The following is a 19,850-nucleotide window of genomic DNA, read 5'->3' as shown; positions in this document are numbered from 1 at the left end:
CTATGTTTAAGATTGGGAACCAGAATAGATCACTGAAAAGCCATATATTTTATGCTGTAGAAGCTATTTTAAAAGAAAGGCATTTTTCGTTAGGATTTTGTAATTTCATTGTTTACTCGAGGAATCCCTGCTCCTTAAGTTCATCTCACTAATTTTTGATAATACAATTTTATTACTATATTTTTAATGTGTGAGCTATAAGACATACTTTTATCTCAAATTTGATTGCTTCTGATTCTTATCTGTATTGCTTATTATTTATCCCTATCAATATTTATCAAATTTTTATGTTTTAGAAGTTGTGAGTGGAATAAGAACATTAATGAATTCAAAGAAAAATAACTCATCTTCTTAGCATTCCATTATCACTTTGAGAGTCTGTGGAATATGTTTCAATGCTTTTATTTTACCAGTGTAGATGAATTCAATAAAAGGCACTATCATTCAAGTCACAGTTCATTTTTAAATTTTTTTAACATTTAGTTAAAATTTGTCAAAACACTAAATGCATGAATTTTCCATATGGCAGTTACTTAATTAGAAAAAAAAAAATTTCTTTTGGTAGAGGTGTGCTAGAAGATCAAATAGTATGTCATTTTTTTGCAAACATTACCAAATAAGTAACTTATTAAGCCACTTTTGGGCGTATGAGACCATACCAAGGGCAGAAAAATAAGACAAGTAACCAGACATATCCTAGGCTCCCAAAGTCTGATGTGATCAATAGAAAAATATTTATCAAACTAGAGAAAACAATCCAAAAATTCATTTGGAAACAGAAGAGACTTAGAATAGCAAAAGAAATTCTAGGCAACAGAGACATGGCTGGGGGTATTACAATACCCAATGTTAAACTATACTACAAAGCTACTGTAATAAAAGCAGCATGGTATTTGCAAAGAAACAGACCTGAGGATCAGTGGAATAGATTAGAAGATGCAGAAACAACTACAGATATGCTCAGCCATCTCATCTTTGACAAAGGAGCCAACTACCTTCATTGGAGAAAAGATAGTCTATTTAATAAATGGTGTTGGAAAAACTGGATTTCAATCTGCCAAAGATTAAAACTTGATCCATGCCTATCACCATGCACTAAATTAAGATCAAAGTGGATTAAAGATTTAAATATTAGGACAGAAATACTAAATTTTCTGGAAGATAAGTTAGGTTGAACTCTTTAAGATATTGGTATAGGTAAAGATTTTATGAATAAAACCTCAGTGGCATGGGAACTTGCACAAAGAATCAACAACTCAGATCTTATCTTATTAAAAAGCTTCTGCACTGCAAGAGAAACCACCAACAGAGCTAAGAGACAACCTACAATGTGGGAAGAAATTTTCAGCAACTGTACTTTAGACAAAGGACTACTATCTAGAATATAAAAAGAACTGAAAAAAATCAGACCCCCAAAATTCAAAGACCCAATTCAAAAATGGGCATCCAAAATGAACAGACATTTCTCAGAAAAAGAAGTAAAAGCAGCAAATAAATATACAAAAAAATGTTCAACATCACTGGTTATTCGAGAGATGCAGATGAAAACAACACTGAGATTCCACCTCACCTCAGAAAGAATGGCTGCTATTAGTGAAATCATCTAATAACAAATCCTGGCGGGGGTGTAGAGAGAACAGAACCCTTCTCCATTGTTGGTGGGAGTGCAGATTGGTGCAACCACTGTAGAAATCAGCATGGAGATACCTCAAAGAATTAGGCTTAGAGGTCCCATTTGACTCAGCTATCCCCCTGCTGGGTATCTTCACAAAAGAATTAAAAGAATCTTACCACAGCGATATATGTGCACCCATGTTTATAGCTGCACAGTTCTTAATATCAAAAGCTTGGAAACAGCCCAAGTGCCCATCAGCTGGAAACGATAAAGAAGATGTGGGTTTTTTTTTTTTATCAAATGGAGTACTACTCAGCCATAAAGAATGAGAAACTAGAGACATTTATAGCTAAATGGATGCATATTGAGGCCATCTTAAGTGAAATAGATAGGACACATATGAGTAAATACCAAATAATTTCTCTAGTGTGAGAAACTGAAAGTGTAATTAAGGATACACACGGATGAAATGGCCTAAAACATATTTCTTGGATTGTGTTTCCATCACGGGTCATATGACTGTATCAAAATTTAAATTAGGGAGAAGTTTGGCTTATGTCGAATCTGGTAACTAACTGGAGTTTTTTTTTCCAGATCATTATTTGTTCAATATTGGTTTTGGGGACCTTTCTGAAACAAATCACATTCTCTGGTGTCTTTTTGGTGCTTGAGATGCGTTTTTAAGTTATATGGAAAAATGTTTAAGTGCTTTTGAGTTCTGTTTTGGTTGAGTTCTACTGTATTTGGATATTATTGTAGATTTTTTTCCCCTTGCATTGTTCTTCTTTGAGTGGTTTTAATTTTTTGTATGTGTGTGTGTTTGAGAATAAAGTTATTTAATAAAAATTATTTTAAAAAAGAAAAATATTTATCATATAAGATAAAGAATCATTGTACATTGGTAGTTTGAAAGGATGCTTTGACATGAGTTTGTTGAAAGACTTGTTAGAAAACCTTGCTGGAGTAATTTGGCTTAAAGAGTAGGTATGATTCTTTTCTGGGGAAGATATAAGAAGACAGACACACAAGTCAGCACATAAAAGGAAAATCAAGAGAGGTTGAATTTATAGTGAACATTCAGTTGAATCAAGAAAGTTCTCATAAGACAATACAGGAGTAATTAATAGAATGACTTCCGTGTAGGTTTGAGAAGGTTTAAAGTTATAACCATTTATATTTTTTGATTCACCTATGATAAAATTATTATAAGGGCCAGCCTAGGTATTTAATAATTATTTTATTGTGGCACTAATTGAATATACAGTTGGGACCTGTGTTTGAATCATCTAGCCAGTCAGACTTACCTATCAACCAGCTTATTTCTTTTTTACATAATCATTTTATGAGAAAAAAAAAACTCCACATTTTTCTAGGTCCTCAAAAAACTGCAATCCAGATTTTAAAATAGAAGCTGCAAATACATTGTGGTAGTCTTTAGGTAGACTGGATCATTGTAAGATACAGTTTAGTAATGAAAGTTAGCCATTTGTTCACTAACAATTAGTAAATATCCTTTCTGTTCTTCTAAATGCCTATCCTAAAAATTGGGTCATGGAAAGGAAAAATGGTTAACTCATTATTAAATAAATCATAGCACTGTGAAATTGCTCCCTGAGCCTTGGTCTTTCTCTTTAAATGGTTTATTTAACATCAATAATTTCTCATGAGAAGCCCCTAATATTCCTGTAAGGACAACCAGCTTAACTGGTGAAGCTCTTAATTACTTTGGAGAATCCTGGCTCAGTACACACTCTAGTGATCCCTTTCTGTCCTGCCACCTGGACTTTGCATCCTGTCATCTTCTGCAGGCTTCTTGCATTATCCCTGTGGCAACAGGCAACATGAATCTTGTTCCTATCCTTAGAGGAGTTGGCTCTGGGCCTTTGTGTCAAAAGTGGTGCATGTGGGGCAAACAGTTTAGAAAATTAGGATTTATATAATTAAGCATCTAAGGAGCCCATTTTTTAAAAATGGAAAATCATCCATTAGATAGCCCATCTAAGAATACTTTGTCTTTCAAGTATGGTGTGTGTGTGTTTGTATATGTTTGTATGTTTTAATAATCAGCATTTTTTGTACAGTATGAAGAATAAGATATACATTAGCCCCTGAGACTGGTATAAACCTGGCAAATTAAATAAAGCAATAGTTTAAGATATAGTACTTCTAACAATGTCCAGTCTTGAACATATTAGCTAATCAAACAGAATATTTGTTGTATGGATTATTTAAACATCTTATTAAATTAGCACATTATGGGAGGACATAGGAAGCCTTAGAAAAGTTTTTTAAATATAATTGTGCTTATTATATGTTGTCTCAACTTCTCTTCACTTGCTAAATGCATTCCCCTAAACTAAGCATTTAACTATCTCATTGGAATAAAAGAGTGGCCATATAGTTTAAATACAGCATTACATTATGAATTATTTTAAAAGGAACCAATTGTATGTCTGTTGCTTCAGTGTACATTAACATTTGGTAAATAAAAACCGAAAACAGAATTACAATAAGACAGGTTTTGTGTACTAAAGTGCCATGTGTCTCGCTTCTTTCATTAGGAGAGGTTAGATCTGTGAGCTTCCAGCTTAAAGTATTCCTGAGAAGTCATAGTGTTGGAATCTAAGAGGTTATTTTCTTCTGTAAAAATTTAATGCAAAGTGAACACAATTTTCTTAATAATTAACATTTTAGAAGTTTTTTATTTCTAAGATAAATTTTTTAAAAAGTTGTAATGGCTTGAAAAGGAAACTCTAAGATACGTCCACCTCTTAACACCCAGAACCTGTGACAGTGACCTTATTTTGAAAGGGTCTGAAGCTATACTTACCTGAAGGATATCTAGATAGAATCGTAATGTCATCCTGCTGATGACCCTAATTTTGGATATGTGCCCTTTAAAACTGTGAGAGAGAAAAAAAACAGTGAGAGAGCAGTTTTCATTGTTTCACTCTCCATAATTTGTTACAATAACTCTAAAATACCAATATAATAGATAACTCTCAATCTTTGTTCTTTGGTTTTTATGTCAATTTTCTTATAAATTTAAAAAATTTCTGAATCACATATCTACTTTCTAAAGCATCTTGACCAATATTTTAAACATTGAAAAGATTAAAAGAAACCTCAAAAGCAACATTTTCTGGAAAGACAACTGAGAGTGGTAAGTGATGATCTTGTGAATGTTGGTAGAAAATTGGATGAGTAAGATGGCTGTAACTTTGTTCTCAAAGGAAATACCACCTCAATTATCCAAAGGAATGGTGTTCTTATGCTTGACTCACTATATTTCTGTGTTAATGTCCAAAAGATATACATTAGAAACTGAATAACCAATTTAAATTCATCCAAATCTACTTTTTCAGTAAGATGGCAAGATCTTTATTTAGCAACAAGAGGCAGAAGAGAAGCCTAGATGGAATACAATGAATACTACATAGAGACTTTTGTATTGCTAGGAGAAAAGCACATTTACAGCAAAGAAATCAAATTTTTAAAAAAATGCAGAGCCACAAATTATAGCCATATGAGTAAAAGTAAGTGATTTATCTTTATGGTAATCCAGTACACAAAGCTTGTGCACCAATTAGTCATTTTAAACAGAAATCAGAGGACACTATGAGAGTATTGGACAAAACAGTACTTAGAAAGAGGTTGTAGATTTAGAGCAGCAAAATGAGAAATTTCTGTTTATATTTGAGGCTATCTCTGTCAATGCCCTGTTCTAAAATGTCATCTCCTGCTAGTGTGGTGGGGAAAATAACTCCCAACCTGTTAGATATCAGATGTGCTGAGTTTATGAAGGGCAGCTTCACTCTGGAGTCATGCATCAGCTAGTGAGGGACAGTCCTAAGCCAGACACAAGGATCACAGGGAGAGGGAAGCAAATGCACCATCCTGGCGAGATGGAAAACTTTGTTACCAAGAGTCCTGGAATGCAGCAGCCACAGGGAAGTGGTAAGCAGGAGAGAGAGATTTGGCCTGGGAAAGATTCTGCCAACTGAATTACTTCTCAGAGGAAGGGCAGCAGAGGAGCGCCTGATTCAACAGCATCTCTCTATGCAAGGTGGAGGGACTGTATCTACTGGGCTCCTCACTGCTTTCCAAACCCTCACTACCCTAAAGGCAGAAAGAGAATTGGGACTAAAAACTTAGAGTGGGTTCCTGGTCTCTAGTAAAACATGCGTCCAAGAAATGAGAAAGAAAAGAAAAAGTAGCAGGAGAAAGTTGAAGAAAAGGAGCCTTAGCAGTGAAAGAGATTTGTCCTCCAGGCTAGTTAATGGAACAATTTGCCCAATGCGTCAGACTAAGGAGACTGACTGAGGGTGTTAGGAGCTCAAATGTCTCCCTCAGCAGTGGGAGATCAAATCAGAAAGGAAACTGAGACAGAACAGGCTCAACATTCCCCCCACACATTCGGAAGGGGGATCAGGCCAGACTGCCCCAGTGAAACCTGTTCTCTGAGATTTGAGAGCAGCAGCCAATAACTAATCACTTTAAGTTGGCTGATAAGGTTGTACATTTTTATATGAGACATCTTGTTCTCCAAATCTACTCTACCACAAGATAAATGAGAGTAGAGACATAAGGCTGTAAGGCTATCCGATTAAAAAAAAAACACAGACACTGCAAATCTCTGTCTTCTAAATGAATCACAGTTTAGCAAGAACACATTACAAGAGGAAAAGGACAATAATAAAAACTCCCCTCTAGGGCTTGCCTCCCATTAATCTCATATCTCGGTGGAACCTCCATTCTGTGATGGGGAGTATACATCCCAACCAGTTAGATGGCAGATGTGCTGAGTTTGTGGTATCACAACATCAAGGGATAAAATTATGAACCAAAAGAGCAAGTTAGGAGAGTTTTATTGAAAATAAGATAAAGAATATCTCCTGGATTTTTTAGGAGGGTTCCCAATTTACAAGACTGCTAAGGCTCTTCATCAAGGATATTTTATGCAGCAAAATTAAAATATGGGTACAATGTGGGTCAGACAACTACAATCCACCTATAAGATTACAAGTACAATATAGTCACTTGTCTAATATTGCTAATATTGCTCCCATACAGAAGCAAGGTGCATAGCAAGGATGTATGGCAAGAATCACTTATCATTAACTTTAGTGTATCTAAAAATTCTAATCATAGAACAAAAGCATTCCTGGAAAGGGAAGAGAGTATGTGTCCCGATGTTCTGGTCACTCACCTGTCCATCTCATGCCTATCTATCTGTACCCTAGACCATGTGGTGTTAATTACAATATAATCTCATATTACTGTTTAGAAAGGCTGGCAGGAGGCTTCCTTGAGGGTTCGATCCCTTTCTGACTGCTTTCTATCTACTTTAGCCATCTATAATGCTAGTAAGTAATCATTTAACCCTCAGCTGTAACTTTTCTCACAACTCTCTTGTATTGTTGCCACACCTTCCTTTATTATTTGAACCTGTAGTACAATGTCACTGGCTATGATTTTGACCAGAACTGTAGGATGTATTTCTTTGGGATCACATAGAGAAATCAACAATGTGCATAAAGATAGCATCAAATATGAATATATAAAGAATATTTGGCATGAGTGACAAGCACAGGAAATAATATGGGGAATGAGGCCATTATTTTCTTGCTGTTTTATTGTATGAATGGCAGAGAGAAGCATTTTGAAGTTTCGGAATGCCAGGGCACACATCACAGTGCTTTTCCTGTTGTTGGTCATTACTTAAATGTGGTGTCCTAGTTTCCTCAGTCTATCAAATCTGCATAAAAAGTACTCCAAGACTTCACAAGAAATGTGGGAGGAGATAAAATGATCCTTTCAATGCATGAAGGATAAAGTTATTTTTGAAACAAGAATCATGTACCTTCAGGAAGCAAAATCTGGTTTTAAAGATTTATCCTTTTGTTTTCTGAATAAGCTGTCGTCATAAACATATGAAGCTTTGTAAAATGTGAAAACTAAATTTTATTTTCTTTAAACTGATTGTATCATTAAACATACACCCCATAGTAATAATGTTCAACAAAATAATCCAATAATATTTCTCAGGCTACTATATGCTATGCAGCCAGGAAACTAACTTGATACATGCATGACAAAGAGCAGAAGGCTTAGATTGCCCATTATAATGGTATGAGCAAAATTAATTGAGCACTTACTATTTGCCAAACTATATATTTTGTATACATTGACTTGATTCTCCCATTAATCCTAAGAGGAAGGTGCTCTGACTGATGTCATCTCACTGATACATTAACACCAATTATATAAAACTAAACTGAGGCTTAGAGATCTTAAGAGACTTGTACCGAGTCTCTTAGCTAGAAAGTGATATAACCCAGGATTCAAATCATCTGACTCCAAAGCATATCTTACTCACTGTGGTACTGTATACCAGGTTATCCCCCTTTCACAGGTTATCTTGGAAAGTCAAGTACAGCTGTGAAAGATTTCTGACTAATGGAGCTCATTCCTCAGAAGTTCTAAAATAATTTTCTCAATTCTGAGTTACTTCTTAGACATTTAGTAACTGAGAAATTCTTCGGGGATTCTTCTACCAGGATTATTTTCTAAAACTATAGAATTTTTAAAGCAACAAGGAATTTGCAAAGAAGAAAGTTTAACCACCCATTTGAAAATGTATGATAAGAAAAGCTATATGTTCTTACAGTTAAAACCTAGAAAAACAAAGGGACAAATTGTTCAATTGATAGCACCCCATCACACACACACACACACACACACACACACACACACACACACACTTGCATTCACATTAGGCCCCCTTGAACTTTTCTCAAATGCAGCTTTTTCCACTCTCCTTTATATGTGATTTTCTTTCTCATACATTTATGTCCTCTTCCCCCACTTTCCAGAATTGCCCATAATATAGAGAATTGTGCACGCTGCAGTAGATTTTTCTAAGGCATTGAATTGAGCAATAACAACTTACAAGAAAACTTGTAAATAAAATGACTTGTTGGGGCCAGGGATTTAGCTCAGTGGTTCCATCACCTGCCTCACAAGCGCAAGGACCCAAGTTCGATCCCCGGTACCAAAAAAAAAAAAAAAGATTTGTTCTCTCTTTTAAAAAAAGTTGCTACAGGTCTAAATATAGACCTGCCATGCTTCTCCGAGAGTCAGTGATCAGACTGGTTATTACTATCAGTGAGATGCATAATGCAGGTGCAAAAAATCATAATAAGAAAATTGTTCAAGATCATTAAAATTATAATAACTGCAAAATAGAATTACTTTGATAAGTCTATCTAATTAGATAAAGTTACTGGAGCATTAGTATAGCTGTAGTTTAATGCTGTAAATCAGCAACTCAATCAACATGCATCAAGTGCCAAAGATGGAAATATTACCAATTATCATTATGCAGAAAGAAGACTAGATTTAGAATCAGGGTCTTAGCCTATATCTGGGCCTACTTTTTCTTAGCTGGGAGACCAATGACACGTGATGAAGTCCCTCCAAACCTTGATGTCTACAATGCCAAACGGAGACAGATGTATAGATATGTTGAGGATCTTACAAAGATTAAGGCGTAGGTTATAAAATCACTTAGCAAATTTAATAAGGATTTTTCTTTTTTTCAGAATTAAAGAGAAATCATCCCTGGTTTGTTCTTTTTTTTTAGGGAAACCTATCTACAAAGTCAGCTGGGAAAATAGATTTTTGTTATTTTCTCAGTAAATGTTCCTGGGGCTTTTGTTTCTGTTTTGTTTTGTTTTTGTAAAGGAAGAAGTGGAAAATGGTCAGAGGAAGAATGCTGAGGGCTTTTGCTACTAAACGTCACTCAAATGTAAAGTGACATGGAGAATTTAAAAATCTAAATCTTCATGGATTATTTCCTCATAATTAATATAAAAATGAATGAAGGTGGGGATTTGGGTGAAATATTTTTATATTTTTTCCAGTTACTTCCTTGCCCTTCTTTTTCATGTATGACTAAATGAATCCTAACATCTCTATATTTCCAGATTTCTGACACATTAATGTTGTTTCCCTTAAATATTATTTCCTATTCTTAAAATGTATAAATGCTAGGTAAAGCTTTTGAGCTCTTACCTTTGCCGCCTCCCATGTAGGCACAAAGTATAGAAAGCAAACTGCTTTCTGTGGATCCTTACCATGATGTTTCTCATATTGATGAAAGTTTTGTCCTGTTAAATATTCAATGAATTCTCTCTTCAAGGATAAAGAAAAAGCAGCAAACTTTTCATTTTCTGAGTGAACATTAATACTTAAACCCATGGATGGCAGCCCACTTAGTCCATTACCAGATTTAATGGTTTTGGAAGGGATAAGCTCAGAAATTGTTATGGCTGATGGGTAAAGGATGAGACCAAGAATATGTGAGTGTTCTAGTATTGGGCATTGTTAAAATATCCATTAATCAGAGTTCAACTTACTATTTCTAATCATAAGCAAAAATGCAGCATAGTGGAAATGTCTTGTTAGAATTATTCATTTGAGAATCAGTCAACTACAGACTTCTCTGACATCAAAAAGGCCGAGAGAATAGTGGGTGATTGCTCAGGAAATTTATGAGACCAACATGAGTATTTTTCACATTCCACAAAAGAAATGCAACAGATCCTTTGCTGACAAAGCTGTAGTCATTACAGGTTTTATATTCCAGTTTACGGAAGAAGAGATTCTCTGAGACAGATGGCTTGTTTTATCACAGGAACTTTCTTGCAGGAGAATTGCTTAGGAGGAAAACTGCAAAGATTTGGGCTGAATCCTGACTATCAGCTATAAACTGGTTGACCTTGGCAAAGATATTTTATCATTTTGAAAATCAATTTTGTGACCTTTTGAATGCCTTCATTTAGCCACTTACTTTTTCATTCCATTAATAAATAGTTTTAAGTGTTTATAATATTTCAGGAACTATGATAGTTGTTGGAGCTACGGAAAGGAGAAGAGAGGAGAGGAGAGGTGCAGAGCAGAGGGGAGGGGAGGGGAGGAGGAAGGGAGAACAGGAGAAAAACTGCCCCTGCCTTTAGTGTGATAAGAGTGCTCATCTCTACCTGATCCCATGTTCATTAAAGAAGATAGCATACATTAATAATTACCACTGTCCTGAAATGTCCTATTAATTATCTCATTCCATTCTGGAATGAACTTTCAATGAATTGGCTCTTCTGACTTCCTCCAACAACAGTGATTTTAGTAATAAATCCATCTACTTGAATTTTAGCAAGATGCCTAGCTTTCCTGGTAAAGGTGAGGCCCAACGCTTTTAGAGTTATCTGTGTCTAGAGACCACGTGGAGCCTGCACAGGTGAGTCAGCACGGCAGTGCAGTCCTCAGGGCTCGCAGCTGACGGAATGCAGAAAAACACACGGACAGGCAGGATCCTTTCCCTTCTTGCTGGCAGGGATGGCCAGGAGTTAGATGCAGAGAAGGAAGTCACATACTGTGGACTACACATTGATAAATTGTCACTTACTTTTCAGTTTAACTGCTGTGTTTCAGTGTCTCCCATTGTAACTGCGTTGCCTGTACATTAATGAATAGGATATTGTGTGACAAACCCCATTCATATCTGTTTTTCTGAATCCTGGAATGGGGAAAAGTATGCCAGGTTTCATTATTGAGCCAGACATGGTAGCACAGGCCTGTAATCCCAACACTTTGGAAGGATGAGTCAGAAGAATCACACGTTCAAGCCCCACCTGGGCAATTTAGCAATTTACCAAGACCCTGTCTTAATTTTTGTTTTTTATGAAAGGGCTAGAGAGGTACCTCATCTTAGGCCATGGGTTCAATCTCCAATACAAACAATTTCATAGTTAAAATATGTATTTTGATTCATCTTTGAAACTATGACTGTATTGTTTCAATATATAATCTAATTCTACCTCCATACATTTTTATTTCTACTTTGAGCCAAATTATCTTATATTTACATTATAGGATTAGCCTTTTATGCTCACAAAAGAAAACAAAATTTTCTTTGTTTATACTTCTCACGTGTCAAGTAATTCCCATAAAATAAAATCATTGCACAAAGATAACAAGAGTAGGAACACTCTCTAGGATTTTACTTTTTTATGGTTTGAAATATTTTTAAAATTTCTTTAATCTTAACTACATAGGTAGTTTGATATTTATGAAAATCTAGATATGCCAGTTAGATAAATCTTACACTCTTTTTTTTCAAACTTTTATGGCAAAATACACAAGTTATAAAATTACCATCTTCACTGTTTAAAGTGTACAGTTCAGTGGTTTTTTTCTCATTAAGTTTATTGGTACATTTTAGGCATAAAATACAGCTACATTCATAATTCAGATCTCATACCATTACATGAGTATCTTGGTTCTTATTCTCCCGTTCCCCTGCCCTCCCTTCACCCCCTCCACCCTTCCCTATTTGCAAAGACCTTGTTTCCATTTGTTTCCTCTTCTCATATTTTTTCCTTTCCTTCTTTCCTTTCCCCCACCCCTCCCAATTCCCCTGCTCTTTTAGACCTTTTCTTCCTGTTACACAATATCAATTATACATTTTTTAAATTACAATATCAATATCTAGGAGACATTACCACAGATTTTACAGAATTTAAAAGGATCCTTTTAAATTCTGTAAAATCTGTGGTAATGTCTCCTAGATCTTAATAAGGAAAGGAAAAAATATGAGAAGAAAAAAATAGAAATAAGGTCTTTGCAAATAGGGAAGGGTGGAGGGGGTGAAGGGAGGGCAGGGGAAGGGGAAAAACAATAAGAACCAAGAGACTCATGTAATGGTACAAGATCCCAATGATGAATGTAACTGTATTTTATACCTAAAATGTACCAATAAAGGATATAGAAAGCATATTACAAAAATCTTTTTTGAAATAAATTAGACAACTTCTAAGAAGTACCTTGGAAGACAAATTAATGAAACTAATTCTGCAGGAAATATAAAATTTGAATAGCACCTATTAAAGAAAGTATATTCCTAGCTTGAAAACCTACCTATATGACAACAGCAGGCTCATAAACATTTTAACTGATAAATTATATCAAACAATTAAAGCAGAAAAAGGAAGGAACACGTCTCCCCTCATTTTAGGAACTCAACATCGTGCTAATCCTAAAACTGGATAAAGATAATAGAAGAAAAAAGTATGAACATAGATAGAAATTTGTTTAACAAAACAAACTATTGGAAGTCAGATCTGGCAGGATGTAGAAAGTTGTTTTGTTATAGGGATGACAGTGTTGGTTCAGCATTGGAAGATCCACCCCCAAAAGTCATCATTTTAACAGAGGAAAGGAAAAAGCCATATGATCCTGTCAGTAGTTGGAGAAAAAGTATTGGACTAAATTCTACAGCTGTTCATGGTAAAAGCTATCAGGAGACTAGAAGTAGAACAGAATCTTCTCAACAGATCAAAGACCTGTACTCCATACTTCCAGTGAGAACACCTTATATGAATGGAGAAGATACAATGCTTTCTCCTTAAGGTGGGGAACAAGGGCAGATATGCTTACTTTTCATTTGTCCATTAAACTTTGAAACCTAGGCCCCACCAAAATAGTCTGGCAATAAAATGACACAATTGGGATAGGATTGGCAAGGTAGAAGTAAAATCTTTATATGTAGATGAAATGATCATCTACAGAGAAAATACTAAGAAATCTCTAGGGGTCCCTAGAACTTGTTTTTGAATTTAGCAGGATTAGAAAACACAAAGTATATATAAAAATTCAGGTCTGTGTATATGTGCTATAAATGAAGAATTGGATATTGAAATTTAAAACTTATGTAGTACAAAGGACCTAGAAAAGTTAAAAACAAAAACAAAAACAGTGTTGGAAGATGCTTAGTACCTAATTTTAAGACTTCTTCTAAAGCTACAGTAATCAAGGCAGTGTTGTTGTAAGGAAAGACATATAGATAATTTGAATAAAACAGAGAATCTAGAAATAGAACCACACATATATGGTCCACTGAGTTTTGAAAGATTATTTAACATTAGCGTTTTGTAGAGTATAAACTCAATTCAAGAGCCGAGGAAGAGATAGTGTTTTCAGCAAACGGCACTAGAACACCTGGTATCTATATATAAAAAATTAACCTCAACCCTGTATTTCCATACATGAAAATAACTTGAAGGGGTCTATGAACCTAAATATGAAAGCCTAAAAGTATAAAACTTTAAGAAGAAATTATAAGGGAAAATGTTTATGAATTTAGGGTAGGCAAGAACTACCTAGGTTACAAAAAACATGATGTATAAAAGAAAAAAATTGATAAATGAGATTCCATCAAAATTTAGAACTTAAACTGACGTCATTAAAATGAAAAGTAGTCCTTAAACAGACCATATTTACAATGCATATAACCTATGACCAGAATATATAAAGAACTCTTACAGATCATTAATAGACAACCCAATTAAAAAGTAGACATAAGAAGTTCAGTGTTTTTTATTGTTGTTGTTGATCTTTTATTGGTACATTTTAGGTATACAACACAATTACATTTCTCATTGGGAATTGTACCTTTACTTAATGCATCTTGGTTCTTATTTTTTCCCTATTCCTAGCCCTCCCTTCACCCCCTCCGCCCTTCCCTATTTACAAAGCCTTTATTTCCAATTTTTCCATTTCTCAGCATTTTTCCTTTCCCTTCTTTCCTTTCCCCTACCCCTCCCACTACCCCTACCCCTTTGGACCTTTTCTTCCTATTTTACATTATCGATTATTCATTCTAATCATTGGTACATTTTAGGTATACAATATAATGACATTCATCATTGGAAATTTGCACCTTTACATAATCTCTCTTGGTTCTTATTTTTCACCCTTGCCCAGCCCTCCAACCCCTCCATTCCTCCCTATTTACAAAGATTTTGTTCCTATTTTTCCATTTTCTCATATTAATCCCATTCCCTTCTATCCTTTCCCCTAGCCCTCCCACTTCCTTCCCCTTTGCCCCTTTTCTTCCTGTTTCACATTACCTATTATACATTTAGTCCTTATTTACACTTCCAGTTTCTCACACCAGAGAAACAATTCAGTATTTATACATGTGTGTCCTATTTATTTCACTTAAGAGTATCACCTCAATGTGCATCCACTTAGCTATAAATGTCTCTGATTTCTCATTTTTTATGGCTGAGTAGTACTCCATTTTTTAAAAAACCACATTTTCTTGATTCAGTCTCCAGTTGATGGGCACTTGGGCTGTTTCCAAGTTTTAGCTATCACAAACTGTGCTGCTATGAACATGGGTGCTCATACATCACTGTGGTATGATTCTTTTAATTCTTTGGGGAAGATTCCCAGCAGTGGAATAGTGGGGTCAAATGGGACTTCCAGTCCTAGTTCTTTGAGGTATCTCCATACTGATTTCCACAGTGCTTGCACCAGTCTACACTCCCACCAGCAGTGGAGCAGGGTTCCTCTTTCCCCACAGCCCCGCCAGCATTTGTTATTGGTTGATTTCATGATAGCAGCCATTTTTTCTGGAGTGGGGTGGAATCTCAGCATTGTTTTCATTTGCATCTCTCGAATGACCAGTGATGTTGAACATTTTTTCATGTATTTATTTGCCATTTCTACTTCTTTGTCTGCGAAGTATCTGTTCATTTCAGATGCCCATTTTTGGATTGGGTCTTTAAATTTGGGAGGTCCGATCTTTTTAAGTTCTTTATAGATTCGAGATAGTAGACCTTTGTCTGAGGAAAAGCAGGTGAAGATTTTTTTCCACACAGTTCAGTGTTTTTAATTTCACTCCTAATGTTGTACAATCAGCACCATCACCAATCTCTAGAACTCTTTTCATTTTGTGAAATGGAAATGCTATACCTATAAAATAAGAACTCCTGTTTCTCCTCCCCCATCCCGGTTCCTCTGTATTCTCTATTACCTTCTCTTTAATTTTATTTGGTATATTTTAGTTATAATTTTATACAGTTTTTATAATGTGATGTATATATGTGATGCGTAATGATCAAATCAGAGTAATCAGCATTTATATCTCCTAAAAGATAATTTCAGTGTTGGCAACCTTTAAAATCTTCTCTAGTTATTCTAAAGTATATGCTTAAATCGTATAGTTTAGCTATTCTATTGTGTTACAGATCATCAAGATATGCTCCCCTTCTAATGGTATTTTAATATTCATTATCCAGCCTTTCTCTACCCCCCTCTGCTCCCTAGCCTCTAATAACTTCTATTCTATTTTTTTCCTTCATGTAACTAACTTTTCCTACTTCCACAAATGAGTGAGAACATAGAGTATGTTTCTTTCTGTACCTTAGTGAAATCACAGAGGTGTTTGCTTTTTCCTTTGTGTGCTTGGCTTTACTTAGGCAAATGTCCTGAAGATTGGCCCATGTTGTAGAATGTCAAAATTTTCCTCCTTTTTAATGCTGAATAGTATTCCAGTGTTTGTAGATACTATGTTTTTAATCCTCAGTAGACACTTGAGTTGCTTTAATATTTTAGCAACTGTAAAAAATGCTGCAATGAACAAGGACACATAAATATTTGAGATTCTGCTTTCAGTTCTTTTGGTTATGTGCCCAGAAGTAGAATTGGTGGATCATAAGATAATTCTATCTTTAATTTTTGGAGGAACTACCACATTAGTTTCCATAGTAGCTGCACCATTTTTCTACCAACAGCGCACAAGGGTTTGAATTTTTCTGCATCCTTGCTAAAACTTCTACATTTTTAAAAAAAATAGTAGCTATCCTGATAAGAATAATAAGGTGTCTAATCATAGTTTTGCTTTGCATTTCTCTAATAATTAGCAGTGCTGACAACCTTTTCGTTTACTACTTGGTCATTTGTATATCCTCTTTGGAGAAATGCTTACTGACTGTTTTGTCTACTTTTGAATCACATGGTTTGCTTTTTGTTGCTGAATTTTAAGAGGTCTCTGTATATTCTTTATTGATTTTTTATCACATACATGACTTGTAAATATTTTCTCCTGCACTACTTGTCTTTTACTCTGCTGGTATTTTCTTCTGATTTACCAATTTTTAAAATTTTCATGAAGTCTCAAGTGCCTATTTTTTTTTGTGAACTACCCCTTTGATGATATATCCAATAAATCATTGCTGAATCCAATGTCTTCAAGTTTTTCTCTTTTAAGAGTTTTTAGTATTATGAATTTCATTTAAGTCTTGGATCCAATTGGAATTAACTTTTGTATATTGGTTTAGGTAAGGGTTCAGTTTGATTCTTTTTCATATGGATTTTGGATATGAATATCCAAATTTTTCCTGCACCATTTATTGAAAGACTGGCATTTTCTCATTGAATGACCTTGGAATCCTCCTTAAAAATCATTTAAAGTTACATGTAAGAGTTTATTTGTGGGCTCTCCATTCTATTCCATTGATCTATATATCTATCTTTATTCCAGGATCATACTACTTTCATTACTATAGCTTTGTAATGTTTTTTAAAACCACAAAGTATGAGTAATTCAGCTTTATTCTTCTTTTTCAATATATTTTGTCCTTACGGCCCCTTGAAATTCCATCTGAATTGTAACATGTATTTTGTAGTTTGAAAAGTCCTCTCTGGAATTGTGATAAGAGTTCCATTGAAATTGTAGATCACTTTGGGTATTATTGACATCTTACCCATATTAAGTCATTTAGTCTTTGAACATGGAAGGTGTTTCTAATTATTTATATCTTTTTAAATTTCTTTCTTGAATATTTTGTAGTTTCCACTGACAAGTCTCACTTCCTTTGTCAATTGCTAAATATTTTATTTTTTTCTGATAGTATTGTAAATGGAACTGGTCTCATAATTTTCTTTTCTAGAGTGTTTATTGTTACCATGTAGCAATGCACCTGTTATTTCAGTGTTGAATTTGAGTCTTGCTATTTCACTGAATTTATTTATTTCCTGTAACAGAATTTTTCTTAAATCTTGAATTTTTTTATATATATAAGGGGTTATTATCTATGAACAATGATAATTTCACTTCATCATTTCTGATTTGGAGTCACTTTATTTCTTTTTCTTTCCTAAGTACTCTTGCTAGAACCTGCAGTACCTCTTGAATATAATATCTTGTTCACAACATTGGAGAAGCTTTCAGTCTTTCAAAATTGAGTATAATAATTGCTGTGGATGCTTCATACATGGCTTTTATTATACTGAAGTAGATTCCCTATGTTCTTAGGTTTTTTAATGTCTTCTTTATGAGAAAATGTTGAATTGTGTGAATATGTTTCTGCCTAAATTGAGATGATCATATGCTTGTTTCCATTTGTTTTATTTTCTCATTAACTATAATTTCCTATCATATGATTCATGCTTAACCAAATGAATAAAATTTGTAGCATAGAAACCAAATCAGTATTGCCTAATATCCCTCATTTCCATAGGATATTATTTATTCCAGTGGTATTGCTATTTATTTATAGTGTCTTTTGAAAAACTTTGTTGGGAAAGGCTTCTAGAAATTATAATGTACCATTTTTAATTGAAAATTTTTGTTGTTGGGTTTGACTCAAGGGCAAATCATATATAAATATGATATATATCATATCTATATCATATATATAGATATATAGATATATATATATAAATAAGCAGCCAAGTGTGGTAGCAAATCCCTGTAATCCCAGGCCTTGAAAGGCTGAGGCAGGAGATTGCCATGAGTTTGAGGCCAGCCTGGGCTACATAGAGAGTTAAAGCCCAGCCTCAACTACATAGCAAGACCCTGTCTCAAAAAAAAAGATAAGCAATATGTAATAAAATGAAATTTCTGGTAAAATTTTTTTAAAATTCTTAAAAATGATGAGATCATCTCTTTATTTGCAGCTTGTCTGAAACTTTGTTCCTTTTCTCCCTTAAATAAGGTGCTCAAAATATCCAGGTAACACCAGAGACATCTATTTGCCTTATAAGTCACTCTAGAACCTTGTCATTTTGTCAAAAGTATAATCTCAGTCTGCAGACTTCAGAGGAGTAGGACTCCTAGGTAGCAGAAGGAAATATCCTGACTAGTTAGAATCCTGGCTGTGTTTCCTCACAAAGTGGCAGATGAGCTGTGATTCTCAGTGTGATGCACTGGCATGGAAGTGGTGAAAGAAAATTATTCTTGATCAACCTACATCAGGATGTTGATTTTTGTAGGCAGAGGGCCTGAGTGGAGCTGGATGATAGAGTACTTGTCCAGCATGGACACTTCCCTTCCCAGCACTGCAGTCAATCAATAAGTGAAAGAATTAGGGAACAGTGAGAAAGTTAGGAACCTGAAAAACAAAAGTGAACAAATCTTTCATAAGTTTACAAAGAATAGCATAAGAAGTGGCATTATTTATTATAGATCATCCTAATAAAACAAATACTATTCAATGTTGACCCAGTGTCTAGTTAATTAAAATATTATATCAATAGTACATATATTAAGTGGAGACAATACAATTCACCTGCACAAATTAAATAAGGAGAAAACAGTGAGAATAGAGGAGTTTAGGAAACTGCTCAAGAATATTTATCTTTTAAGTAGCTATAAATTTATTTCTAGTACAAATGTGTCAATCTCATTGGCTATGGCCTTTCCACTCTTTTGTACCTCTTTGAAGAGAAATCTGAAAAAAATCTGTCATTCTGAGCCTTGACTTCAAAAGCTTTGCAGTTCTCACTGTTAAGCCGGGGGCCTTGAGAATCAGTAAAGTCCTACCCATTCTAGTTTTGGGCTCCTTTTAATTTGACAGATCTAAATGTTCCCTTCCTCTTTCCAGTTCTCACTGAAAATGAGAGCAAATAATGTTCATCCTAAGTAAATACTTGTCTCCCCACAACTGAATAAGTCATTTGTTTTCTTTGTAGTCTTAATAGCAAAATTTCACAAACTTGCAACTATATTAAAATCGAGGTCAACATAAAGCAATTTTGGAAAAAAGTCTCTTTTACAATCTAAATATATATATAAGGAATGTTGAATGTTATGATTCAGTATATTGTTTTGGGTCCCATAAGTCTTTTGTGCTTTTAATTTCTTTGTTTCCTCATGTTGAAAGTATTTTTTACTACGAATTTTTTTTTACCAAAGATATATTCAGTTTTGCTACTGATAGTGACATTTGTTTACTTTTTGGAAGAATATAATTCTTTTCTTTTTTTTTAGTATCTCTCTTACTCTCCCAAAATAATCCAAGTGGCTAATTAAAACACTGATTGACTTTCTTAGGACCTTAGGCCAGAAGCTATATTTATTTATGATCACATGGCCTCATGCTGTATT

At 34.4% G+C, this 19,850-nt stretch overlaps 1 protein-coding gene across 8 annotated transcripts in view; it reads left to right on the top strand.

Annotated features, from left to right (window-relative positions):
• Dcc (DCC netrin 1 receptor) overlaps positions 1 to 19,850 on the top strand; it is a 1,202,110-nt gene that overhangs the window by 1,042,951 nt on the left and 139,309 nt on the right. The window lies entirely within an intron of this gene.

The sequence above is a fragment of the Heterocephalus glaber genome, unplaced genomic scaffold (genome assembly GCF_053883595.1).
Source record: "Heterocephalus glaber isolate CG9 unplaced genomic scaffold, H.glaber_assembly_v1.0 deba00000331, whole genome shotgun sequence".
NCBI lineage: Eukaryota > Metazoa > Chordata > Mammalia > Rodentia > Bathyergidae > Heterocephalus > Heterocephalus glaber.
The sequence above is the reverse complement of the archived record's forward strand: the minus strand, read 5'-3'. Positions and strand labels throughout refer to the sequence as shown.